This window comes from Anolis sagrei, chromosome 4, assembly GCF_037176765.1.
Source record: "Anolis sagrei isolate rAnoSag1 chromosome 4, rAnoSag1.mat, whole genome shotgun sequence".
NCBI lineage: Eukaryota > Metazoa > Chordata > Lepidosauria > Squamata > Dactyloidae > Anolis > Anolis sagrei.
Window position 1 is genome coordinate 152,166,476 of NC_090024.1, and position 13,396 is coordinate 152,179,871.

A 13,396-nucleotide genomic window follows, 5' to 3' on the forward strand; every position below is an offset into this window, starting at 1 on the left:
ATAAGCAGAGGAATACATTGTGACTTCCTTTCAGTTCTCTGTATATCATTAAAAAATTATTGGACTATTATTTTCCTCCCAAATTAATCAAAATAATTAAGTCCCAGGCTGAGCCCTCACTTGCCACATTACTGCCTGGAGCTAATTTGTATTGCTGAGTTATAAACCTCTGGAACAAAATGGAGTTATATGGGACACATGTTAATATATATCCCTGGTCTTTGCAGAATGAATGATGTCATTCTAATTTAGAAATAACTACACAATGTTATTATGCAATATGCTGGCCGTTTATTTTTTACAATTCTACTGTCAGCTTACAACATCATTAAACAACTAAGCATTTCAAGAGCTTAAACTCCCCCTCCCAACAATTCTCAGATCCAATGAAGACCATTCTTTGTTTGCAGTTAATTGCTACCAATTTCTCTCTCATCCTGAAAGCAACAAAAGTATTCAAAAAGCATGTGAAAAGCAACATTAGTATAACCTGATCTCATGCAGGATGTCTGAAAAAAACTTACTTTTGCTATCCAGTTCTGTAGTAAACATAGTGTAGTGCTTTGAGAGTTGGGTTTTGACTCTGAAATCCAGAGTTCAAATCCTTGCTTGGACATGGAAACCCAGTGGGTGACCTTGGGCTTGTTGGACAGATCTACACTACCATATAATCCACTTTCTGAATCCAGATTAACTGCTTTGAACTGGATTTTTTTTCATGCCAGGAGCATCTTGAGAAACTGCAAGTCACTTCTGGTGTGAGAGAATTGGTTGTCGACAAGGACATTGCCCAGGGAATGCCCGGATGATTTGATGTTTTACCATCCTTGTGGGAGGCTTCTCACATGGGGAACTGGAGATGACAGAGGGAGCTCATCCACACTCTCACCGGATTCAAACCTTCGACCTATTGGTCTTCAGTCCTGCCAGCACAACGGTTTAACCCAATGCGCCACCGGTATAATACAACTGGATTATATTATATGAGTTTATACTGCTATATAATCCAGTTCAAAGCACGTAATCTGGATTTAGAAACTGGGTTATATGGCAGTGCAAATGGGGACTCTCTCAGTCTCAGAGGAAGGCAAAAGGCATATCATCTCTGAATAAATTATGACAGAGAAACCCCTGCAATAGGTTCTCCTTAGGGTTGCCATAAATCAGAAAAGACTGAAGGCACCCAGCAGCAATAAAACATCAAATCCTATGTGTGTTTCTTTAGAACTAAGCCCACTGATTTGATTGTGACTTATTCCCAGGTAATTGTGCATAGAATCGAACTGTAACCTAACCTTACAGCAGCCTTTCCAGAAGCCCACGGACTATAACTCCATTATAACTGCTGGTAATTGGCCATGCTGGCAGAGGATACTTGGAATTGTAGTCTAATTATTTTCGAAGGACTAGATTGACAAAAGCTGCTTCAGAGATTGATAGATCATTCAGTTCAATTAAGAGAGGATGAAACTGCAGTATTTCTTGAACATCACTTATTTCTTGCAAATATGTGTAGAAGTGGGAAATGTACTAACATTCCTCCTTCCAGTTAAACCCTGCAGATTTTTTGCAACTGGACTGGAAGCCATATCACAGATCCTTGTAGAGTTTGAAAGCTAAACTTTATTAATTTAACATAATTCTAAAACAATAATTATGTGGCCAATGTCCATTTTGGTTCTAGAGGCCTCTAGAACATGGCCATATAACCCAGAAAAACCTACAACAACCCACTAACAAGTAAGTGTTGGCAAAGAATAGTGTGTGTGTATGAATTCTTCTTGGGTTGGGGAAGAGATGGGCCTTGTAAGATGCACAGTTTCTAACCTGCATTTTCTTTCCATCACATTTTTAAAAGAAAGTATTACTGTATTATTGGAGAAAAGAGACTGTATAAATGTAATAAGTGAATGTATGCATGGGTGAATAACAATTGGAAAAACGCAAAACTCTCAGAGCTAACTCTTCAAGCAGCAAACAATAAAGCAAAGAATGAGGGAAACTTTGAGCTCCATCGCAATATATCTATATTGATATATCAGCTTTTACTAAATGTTGCCAGAGAAACACGGGTTGGGAAAAGGAGATTAAACAGTCCATCACTTCCCTTCTGCACTGCAATATTTTTGGCCTCCTTTATACCTATTTCATTGAACTGCTAGAGTTCCAATAGCTGGTTTATGCCTGGAAGTTGGCTGTGCACTTTCTCTAATCACTCTCCTATGTAAGGGACCACATGGTGAAATTCAGCTTCAATGTGGACACAGCCTCAGTTTCTCAGGTGTCAATATCCATTTCCAGGACTGCCACCTCAATAAAAGAATCATCTGTGTATAGGTTAGCCTTTCTTGCCATGTGTGTGTGAAGATGGGTGAAGAAGGAGAGAGATCAGAGGCAAAATGAACCCAAGACTTCTAGCTAGCTGAGCTGAAGAACAATATGTTCACTTTCCCAATTCAACATATAGAAGCTGATCATCCGTCAGGCTTCCTGGTCCATTGGCCTCAAAAAGGTACCATTTAATCTATTCTCTGCTGATTGTCCAGTCCTAAGCTCTCCCTCCTATAACCATCCTAAGGTGCAAGTGTTTCTTGGAAGGCCACCTGGAAGATTGCAAGGGGGTTTCAGAGGGGTCACCAAAGACCATCAGAAAACATATATTTCTGATGGTCTTAGGAATCCCATTGGCAGAGAAGGCTGAAGATCTCTCCTCCTGTCCTTCTCTTCCTTTTTGGAAACAGACGGCGAATCCTCCTACCAAAAGCCCTCCTCTGCTATGATTGGATGGCCTCCCACTCTGCCTCTCAGTCAAAGGGAGGGATGTTTCTGAGGCTCCAAGCAGGGAAGGGAGAGCAGGCGTGCTTGGTGCATGGCAGCGGGGTGTGCATGTGTGAGCAAGGGAGGCTGGAGGGAGGCTCATGCCAGCGAGTACCTTCAAGGCATGGAGGTTCTGTGTGGGAAGTTTGGCCCAATTCTATCATTGGTGGGGTTCAGAATGCTCTTTGATTGTAGGTGAATGATAAATCCCAGCAACTACAACTCCCAAATGTCAATGTCTATTTCCCCCAAACTCCACCAGTGTTCACGTTTGGCCATATTGAGTATTTGTGCCAAGTTTGGTCCAGCTCTATCACTGTTTGAGTCTACAGTGCTCTCTGGATGTAGGTGAATTACAACTCCAAAACTCAAGGTCACTGCTCACCAAACCCTTCCAGTATTTTCTGTTGGTCATGGGAGTTCTGTGTGCCAAGTTGGTTCAATTCCATCATTGGTGGAGTTCAGAATGCTTTTTGGTTGTAGGTGAATTATAAATCCCAGCAACTACAACTCCCAAATAACAAAATCAATGTCACCCCCCATCCTGACCCGTATTCAAATTGGAGTGTATCGGGTATTTGTGCCAAATATGGTCCAGTGAATGAAAATACATCCTGCATATCAGATATTTACATTAAGATTCATAACAGGAGCAAAATTACAATGATGAAGTAGCAATGAAAATAATATTATGCTTAGGGGTCACCACATCATGAGGTCATGGCATTAGGAAGGTTGAGAACCACTGTTCTAGTCTGAATGAACAACACTGAATGCAATGAAGCTTTGGTCCAGTTTGATACCAAGCAACTGCTGTGTTGAGAGCAGTTTACTCCAGAAGGACCATTGTGGCAAATGGCAGTGACGTGGTTAATGGCTGAAGGCGATGGCTCCTGGAAGGACTGGCTTTGTGGTGGGGTGCTCAGGCAGGCTGTGCCTCTTCCTTCCTTGGCAAAAGCACGCAGCAGAGCCGGGGAGAGGGGCTGCACTGTGGTACCCAGAGACACACAGAGAAAGGGCAGCTTGCCGCCTGCTGCAGTCCTCAGCGCGGTTAATCACGCGTTCCCCTTTCGCTGCTGATTTGCAAGAGCAGATTAATCAGAGCGCGCGGCTTGATGAAATTTTGCTGTTATTGTGCCCATTTTTAGCAACATCTTTTATTATCTTCATTATTCATTTACAGGGGACCAGCATCAATTATGCAAATGAGTTCACAGACTTTGCAGATTACTTCATTTGCCGCTATTGTTTGTGGAAATTTAATTATTAAATATTATTAAGCTTGCGTTTTCTTCAATTTTCCGAGGCTTAGTTTCATTTGATTTTTCCTCCAGCTGCTCTCGTTTCCTTTCAGTGCCAAAACAGCTCCTCATCAAAGCGGCCCTGGCATGTGAAGACCAAATAAAATCTCCTCAATTTAATAATTTTGATGTTAGTCCCTTGTTCTCAGCTGCTTGCTCAAAGCAATGCAGAGAGAAAACGCAGAGCACATTCAATTTAATGAGCAGAAATTGAATTCAAGTTTGTTCAGAATTGACTTCAATTAGGCAGAGTCTTAATGATAAATTAATCTCTTTTCTTTAGTCCCAGGAATTTGTTTTTCAAAGTAGGGAAATTGGACTACATTGAAAGACCAAATAAAGAATACCAATTTTAACTAGATTATGGGACCGATAGCAAAATTTAATTCTTTATAGTAACGTTCTTGGACAAATAGCATTCACTTGGTGGCATGTATTATAATTTATATTCATTGTTACCACTCACACTTTCATGGCATGGATAAAATGGCAGTTGAATTAAATACGGGCTCGTAATAGACTTCAGAGTTTTAATCTTTATTAAGAAACTCTAATTGAATGCATAATTAGCTTTTCAGGGTTTAGGAAACTAGGTTTAATTTCTATGTGGGCTGAAAACATAGATCAGGACTCTATTTAAATAGGTTTTTTTTAAATATGTGGCAGTTATTGTTGAAAAGGATGAGATAGGCTTGCTGAGAATGCACACGTTTGCAGTATAATGGGAAAGCAGAAAACCACATGGAAGGCTTCTCAGAGTAGAGGCTTCCTTCCCTGAAGCTGCCACTCTTCTGCACAAGTGTGCAGTGGAATAGTGCTTGAAACCCATACTGTTTGCTATTATGTTAGAAAAGAGCCTATCTAGAAACGTTGAAGGAGAAGGAAAGTAAGGATTTGCTGAGGGTTCCTATCTCTGGGTAGGACACTTGGGGATCATGCTTTGTGCTACCAGTGTCCAGTTATGGAGGGGCTCTGTGTATCATTATATTCTTTCTTCCTAAAAGAAATAAAAATATCTTTAGTGCTGCTGGAGCTTTATTCTTAACTGGAAATGGGATTAACACAGAGGCTACATACAGTGCTGAATGTAATACAATATAAGCATCTCAATGCTACACATTCAGAGAATCATAGAGTTGGAAGAAACCTTGTGGGCCATCCAGTCCAACCCCCTTGCCAAGAAGCAGGAAAATCGCATTCAAAGCACCCCCGACAGATGGCCATCCAGCTTCTGCTTAAAAGCCTCCAAAGAAGGAGACTTCATCACACTCCAGGGCAGAGAGTTCCACTGCTGAACAGCTCTCACAGTTAGGAAGTTCTTCCTAATGTTCAGGTGGAATCTTCTTTCCTGTAGTTTGAACCCATTGTTCCACATCCTAGTCTTCAGGGCAGCAAAAAACAAGCTTTCTCCCTCTTCCCTGTGACTTCCCCTCACATATTTATTCATGGCCCTCATCATGTCTCCTCTCAGCCTTCTCTTCTGCAGGCTAAACATGCCCAGCTCTTTAAGCCACTCCTCATAGGGCTTGTTCTCCAGACCCTTGATCATCCTCCTCTGGACACATTCCAGCTTGTCATAGAATTGTAATAATAATAATACTAATAATAATAATAATAATAATAATAATAATAATACTCTGAAGATGGAGAGAGAAGGCCTGATTCTTGCAGCCCAGGAGCAAGCCATCAGAACAAATGCCGTTAAGGCCAGGATTGAAAAATCAGCTGATGACCCAAAATGCAGACTGTGCAAGGAATCTGATGAAACCATGGATCATATCCTCAGCTGTAGCAAGAAAATTGCATGGATGGACTGCAAACATAGGCACAACTCTGTGGCCCAAATGATTCACTGGAACTTATGTCACAAGTACCATCTGCCAGCAGTAAAGAATTGGTGTGTTCATAAACCTGCAAAGGTAGTAGAAAATGTGTAGGTATATAGATAGGTGTATGTATGTATATATGTATACGCATATGCATGTATATGGGTATACATACATTTCTATGGTACTGTTTGCTTATGGTTTTTTCTTTTCTTTTCCTGTTGTTGTTGTTTTTCTTCTGTCTTTGGCACTGAATCCTCTATTTTGTAAAATGAAAAAACCAATAAAGTAATTTGAGAAGGCTAAAAAAAGAAAAAAAAAAGAAAATGAACACGCAAAAATACTGTGGGACTTTAGAATCCAGACTGACAAAGTTTTGGAACACACCAGACATCACGACTGTGGAAAAGAAAAAAGTGTGGATTATTGGTGTTGCCATACCAGGTGACAGTCACATTGAGGAAAAACAACAGAAAAAACTCAGCGGTTATCAGGACCTCAAAATCGAACTGCAAAGACTCTGGCATAAACCAGTACAGGTGGTCCGAGTGGTTATTGGCACGCTGGGTGCTGTGCCAAAAGATCTCATCCAGCATTTAGAAACAATAAACATCAACAAAATCACGATCTGTCAACTGTGAAAAAGCACCTTATTTGGATCTGCACGTATCATTAGAAAATACATCATACATACAGTCCTAGACGCTAGGGAAGTTTTTGACTTGTGATTTTGTGATATGAAATCCAGCATATAGATCTCATTTGTTGTGACATACTGTGTTTTTGTGTCAGTAAAATAACAACAACAACAACAACAACTTTATTTTTGTACCCTGCCTCCATCTCCCTGAAAGGACTTGGGGTGGCTTAAATGGGACAAGCCCGAAATTTCATAGTTAAAATAAAATATAGTTGTAGAGTTGAAAGGGACACCCAAGGTCATCTAGTCTAACCTTCTGCCAGTACAGTAATCCACAAGCTAAAGAATCAGTGGGAGGAAGCCAGCTAACACCTCCCAACAAAGGATTCCCCCCAGGCAGCAACCAGTAAGGCTTTGAAGCTGCAAGGCCATTCAATGCTAATCAAGGTGGCCAACTGCAACATTCACACTTGCCTCAAACAGACAAGAGTTCTTTCTCCCACCCTGGACATTCCACAGATATATAAACCTCACTTGCCTAGTTTCCAACAGATCCCTCAACCTGTGAGGATGGCTGTCATAGATGTGGGCAAAATGTCAAGAGAAAATGCTTCCGGAACATGGCCATACAACTCACAGCAACCTATCCAACCTCCAACATAGGAGAGATACCTAGTTTTGAGGTTATTTCATTATGAAACATTTCTTAACTGTCAGAAAGTTCCTTCCTTGGTTACTACTCCAGCATTTGATGTCATTTAACAAGGCATTTTAAGACACAGAGCACTTGGAACTTTCTGAGAACTGGAACTTTACAAATATCCTTCCAATGGGAATGCTGCGAGAACAAGGAGTGGCACAAGTGATTTCTGAGAAATAAGAGGGAGATGTGAAGAATGATCTATACAGTGGAAACCATTTCCAGAGTTTATCATCCTCCCAACCACATGTTTCATGTTTGTTGCCAAACGACAGTTTCTTTAGCAAAGTACAATGCAGCATGCTCCCAAATTTGAAGGCATATTCTTTGCCTAAGATTAGCAGATAGGTAAAAGTTTTCCCTGCCATTAAGCCTACTTGTGTCTTACTCTGGGGAGTAGGCCTGGGCAATGCATGGTTCTAAATGGTTCTAAAGTACTTACAAAACTAAAGTTCAGGTGGTGAAAATTACAGAACTCTTAACAAAACTTTCAAAATTTAATTATTATTTCATTATTGGCAATTTTTATGACAGAACCAATTAGGAACTGCCATTTATAATGAAATTTTGAGAGTTTTGTTAGAGTTTTGAAATTTTCAACACCAGAACTTTAGTTTTGTAAGTACTTTAGAACCATTTAGAACCATGCATTTCCCAGGCCTACTGGGGAGTGGTGCCCATCTCCATTTCTAAGCTGAAGTGCCAGTGTTGTCTGCAGACACTTACTAAGTCATGTGGCCAGCATGACTGCATGGAGCGCTGTTAACCTCCCGCAGAAGCGGTACCTGTTAATCTACTCATATTTGCATGTTTTCAAACTGCTTTGTTGGCAGTAGCTGGGCCTAACTGCAGAAACTCACCCCGATCCCTGGATTTGAACCACCAACTTTTCAATCAGCAAGTTCAGCAGCTCAGTGGTTTAACCCATTGTGCCACCAGGGGGCCCTTACCACTGTGTAAATATAGTAGGGCTTCTACTCTCACTGGGGTTATGGGTGCAGGACCCCTGCAAAAGTAGAAAAATGGATAGAAAACAGTATTTTTTAAAAAAGTAACACAACACCTCTCTAGGAATCTCTAGATTCTTCAGGATGATTTTATGGCCAACTTCTGTAATATGACCATAGTATCACCCTGGAGGGTCTAGAGATTCCTAGAGAGGGCATATTAATCAAAGCTACGAATAATCAAATCAGGAACAGTTAAACCCTCAAATGTGGAGGGATGTGTGTTTAGAGGAAAATAAAACCCAGTAGGTAATTGGTATATCTACTATGTGGTCTGCATATATGAAACTGGCAATGAGGATTAAATGGGAGCAGCAGTGATCTTCACAGTGTTTAAGGAGAAGTGCAACTGTTTATTGGGAAGAAAATGGCTGCCTATGGAATACTGAAGACATTTGATGCAAATCACGAAGACTGGCTCCAGCATACAGACAGAGGTTCGCTTACTATTTCATTGCTAATGATGAACATGGAGCAGTTCAAGCAGCACAAACATACAGTTTTAATTAGGAGTCTGACAGTGCTTGAGAAGCCCAGTGGCCAAACCTTGGAGAAAGCCTTGTGGTTGTCCTGGGCCACCACAGTCCAAGACAGTAGAGACTGCAACATGCACTGCACATAGGGCTGTTTTGGAATATTTTCAAAAACACTAGCACAGTGTTCCTCAACCTTCCTAATGCCGTGGCCCCTTAATACAGTTCCTCATGTTGGGGAGACCCCCAACCATAAAATTGTTTTTGTTGCTACTTCACAACTGTAATGTTGCTACTGTTATGAACTGTAATGTAAATATCTGATATGCAGGGCGTATTTTCATTCACTGGACTTTGTCATTTGGGAGTTGTAGTTGCGTACTGTGAACACAAACAATGATGGATCTGGACCAAACTTGGCATGCATACCTGATATGCTTAAATTTTAATACTGGTGGGTTTTGAGGAACAACTTGATGATGCAACTGAATAATGACTTGACAAGGAGATACAACAATGTTTTTATGGCTTTGTATGGTTTTTATATTCTTATATTTTATGCTAAATGTTTTTGATAGTATCTTATGATTTTTTTATTTGTTTATAATTGTTGAGGCATCTGGGCTGAGAAAGGTGGTATACCAATGCATGAAATAAATAAATAAATAAATAAATTCTGAACTGGAATTGAACCAAACTTGGCACACAGAACTCCCATGACCAACAGAAAATACTGGTAGGGTTAAGTGGGCATTGACCTTGAGTTTTGGAGTTGTAGTTCATTTATATCTAGAGAGCACTGTTGACCGAAACAATGATGGATCTGGACCAAACTTGGCACAAGTACTCAATATGGCCAAATGTGAACACTGGTGGAGTTTGGGGAAAATAGACCTTGACATTTGGGAGTTGTAGTTGCTGGGATTTATAGTTCACCTACAATCAAAGAGCATTCTGAACTTCACCAATGATAGAATTGGGCCAAACCTCCCACACAGAACCCCCATGACCCAACAGAAAATACTGTGTTTTGTGATGGCCTTTGGTGACCCCACTGACACCTCACTTGTGACCCCCCCCCCCCCCGCCCCAGGGGTCCCGACCTCCAGGTTGAGAAATACTGCAATAGCATGTTCAGGATGCTGCAGGCAGGTTGCTAATTGAAGTTGATTAGTAACTTCTGTACTGAGTACTGTTCTGGGCACAGTGCTGACAGGGATCTCTAAAGTTATACATGTGAGCTATGATGTAGCATAAGTATAGTGGAGGTTAGGCGTCTCTTATCCAAAATTCCAAAATCGGAAGCATTCCAAAGCATGAAATTGTCCACATGGGTTTCAAGCATAAATGTATTTTGGGTATAGACTTGGGTCCCATCTTCAAAATGTCTCATTATATACATATAATAAAGATATTCCAAAATCTGAGAAAAGTCTAAAATCCCAAATATTCTTATACTAAATATTGTGGATAAGGGATACTCAATCAGTATTGGTTCCTGACACACTAGAGAAGGAATAGCTGACCAACCAAGTCAGATCATTTGAGAAGTACTGTTTAAAGGAAACAGAAATATCCTATCAGGACGCTTCACACTTATTTCTCATTTTATTCAGATTCGTAATCTGGCCCCCACAAGACCATGGAAACAGCTGGGAGTCTATATCCTTTGTTCATCCTAAACCATGTTCCCCCTTGCACTTAGACAATTTCTCTGCCTTTCCATGAGTCCTTCTGAACTCTTCTTTGAGGCTCTAATCTTTAAAAAAAAACCCACCTCGGCTCATAGAGCTCACACCCATGCAGCTGTGTTGCCTTTAGTGGCTAAGATAATGTAGGTGTGTTATTATCACAGCATGGCATTCATGTGACAGCTTATTTAATTGATTTTAAATTGTTTTCAGTGCTATAACTGATTGGATTTTTTTTTTAAAAAAAAGCTGTTTTGATCTATATGACACCTTAGATTCTGCACTGTGGGAAAGGCAGGATGTGAAACAAGGTCATGAATGGAGGCTTCACACCTTCAGCTTTGGAAGAAATGCACCAGAGTTTTGAATACTTGCTTCAAGATAACCTGGTGCACAGGGGTAAAAATAAATCCCCGGAAGCTATTTTCTGTTGAGTCTGATTACTGTCCCATTAGCTTACAAGGAGGGAGGTGGTGGTTACTGAGATTGAACCACCACCATCCCTAAACACTGCCCCTGCTGCAGGGACTGATGGAAACTGGATTCCTACAATAACTGGGAGACTACAGACTCTACATAGATAGGGTCTCTCAAGAGTTTCAGACAGGAGACTCAACGAGCACTACTTGGAAATAACAGGAGTGAAGCTGGGATGTCTGCGTGAGAAGGCATGTGCTTTACTGCTGAGCTAGATGCTATCATTGGTGAGGAGGCCTCGAGATGATGACGAGTAGAATCCTATTTATTTATTTATTTATTTATTTATTTGTGTTATTACTCATTCTTTAGCCATGGCTCTCAGACACATCAGACATATGAAGAAACTGAAAGTGAAAAGATTGAGAGCATAGGGTGTACAGCACACCCTCCAATTGTCTGGAATTGACAGCGACAGTTTCAATTAATCCTATGCCATCCCAGTTTTAAAATACTTCTCCCTCCCATCTCCCCCCTCCCCTTGTCATCAGCTTTGTTAAATTCCTACAAAATGAGTTCAAAGCTCAAAAGTGATACTGACTGACTGACTTACTTAGGCGATCCCTCGTAGCTTGAGGATGATGGTCTTCCAGATGTGGTGTCTTAGTGGTAGGTCCGTAGGTGGCTGTGGAGCCGTATTCTTGACCCGCATGTTCTCCCGCAGTGAAGACATAGTTTTCCACATGGAAGACGGTCCTGGTCAGGGTTAGCTTGATGCACCTTCCTCTTGGCACATTTCTCCCTTTCTCCCTCCATTCGTGCCTTTTCAAATTCTGCAGCATTGTAGTCCTCTAACTCAGCAAGGGAAAAAGATTGTAGTGGGCAGAATATTGTCCTTCCTAGAAGGCTTCAGCAAAAGCAAACTAGCTTGTTTGCACAGCTTCGGCTCGTGCGCCAGCTGCGCCCGTATCTTGGGAAGTCTGACTTGGCCACGGTGGTACACGCTTTGGTCACATCCCGCCTCGACTACTGCAACGCTCTCTACGTGGGGCTGCCCTTGAAGACGGCCCGGAAGCTCCAGCTAGTCCAGCGCGCGGCAGCCATGTTGTTAACCGGAGCGGGACGCAGGGAGCACACAACGCCCTTGCTGTCCCAGCTCCACTGGCTGCCGATTTGCTACCGGGCCCAATTTAAGGTGCTGGTGTTATCCTACAAAGCCCTAAACGGTTCCGGCCCAAAATACCTTGCGAACCGCATCTCGGCCTACGAGCCCACGAGGACCTTGAGATCATCTGGGGAGGCCCTTCTCTCGGTCCCGCCTGCCTCACAGGCACGCCTGGCGGGGACGAGAGAGCGGGCCTTCTCGGTGGTGGCCCCCCGGCTATGGAACTCCCTCCCTGCTGAAATCAGACAGGCGCCTTCCCTCATGGCCTTCCGCAAGGGCCTGAAAACCTGGCTCTTCGAAAAGGCCTTCAACTAAGTGCTATGTTTTTGGAATGACCACCGGAATGGACTATGACTATGAGATTGATTATGACCCCAAACTAGACGAAGCGGATTTTTAGTTTAATTAGTTGTTGTATTAGTAAGATGTTGTGTTATGGTCTTGATCTATTGTAAATTGTTGTCTTTTCCATGTTCTGTACACCGCCACGAGTCGCCCTCGGGCTGAGAGTGGCGGTTAACAAGTGCAAATAATAAATAAATAAATAATAAATATTGTGTGTTCTCCCTTATTAATCACTTTTGCCATCTTGACACACATTTTGATGTAGCTTGGTTATATGGGTTATATTGTTTTCAAGAAGGCTCTGAGATCAGCACAAAATATCAAAGAGGCAACTTTTCACATACTTTAGATTAGATTTACAGGTGGGCTCTTAACAGAGATGACCAGGACTGGGTACCTTGCATAAACTACCTGACACTTGTTGGAAAACAATTGAACAGAGACACTCTGTCAGGAGTAACATCCTGTTTTAACTGTGGAGGGGAACATCATGGTCACATATGATGCCCTGGGAGTAGTGAGTAATGGATTTGCCTGCCCCAAAGTCATGATGCAACCTCATCAGATGGACTGATTTACCCAATGTATGCTACTTATTCTCTTTCACCATGGAGACATTGCTATGATGCACAGCAACTTCCGACTGGACTCTGTGTTGAAAGACGAAAGGAACATGCCAGGATGGCGGCAACATGGGAGGCTTCCAGTGTTGCCTGAAGAGCAATGGGCGAAAGCTGGGCTCTTATGGGATGTGGGTCAAGGTAAGGAGGGTGGTGTGGGGTGTGAGGTGATGGGTTCTCTACACCCCCCCCCTCAACCAGGACCCCCATGAATTTGCTATACTTCATGGTGAATCCTTATTCTAATGTGATAAGGTCTAGTGAAAGAGTTCCATAAAAAAGAGGTGCCGAAACTGGTGGGTTTTTGAGAGAAAAATCCAATTTGTTGTAGGAAGAGGGGTCTGAAGATCAAGATGTATCATATGCAGTGCTTAATGTTGTTGGGGGGGGGGGG

General features: G+C 41.9%; 1 protein-coding gene and 1 pseudogene across 1 annotated transcript in view; one reads left to right on the forward strand and one right to left on the reverse strand.

Moving 5' to 3' along the window:
• LRRC8B (leucine rich repeat containing 8 VRAC subunit B) overlaps nt 1–13,396 on the reverse strand; it is a 345,263-nt gene that overhangs the window by 269,015 nt on the left and 62,852 nt on the right. The window lies entirely within an intron of this gene.
• LOC137096856 (uncharacterized) overlaps nt 13,075–13,396 on the forward strand; it is a 131,632-nt pseudogene continuing 131,310 nt past the window's right edge.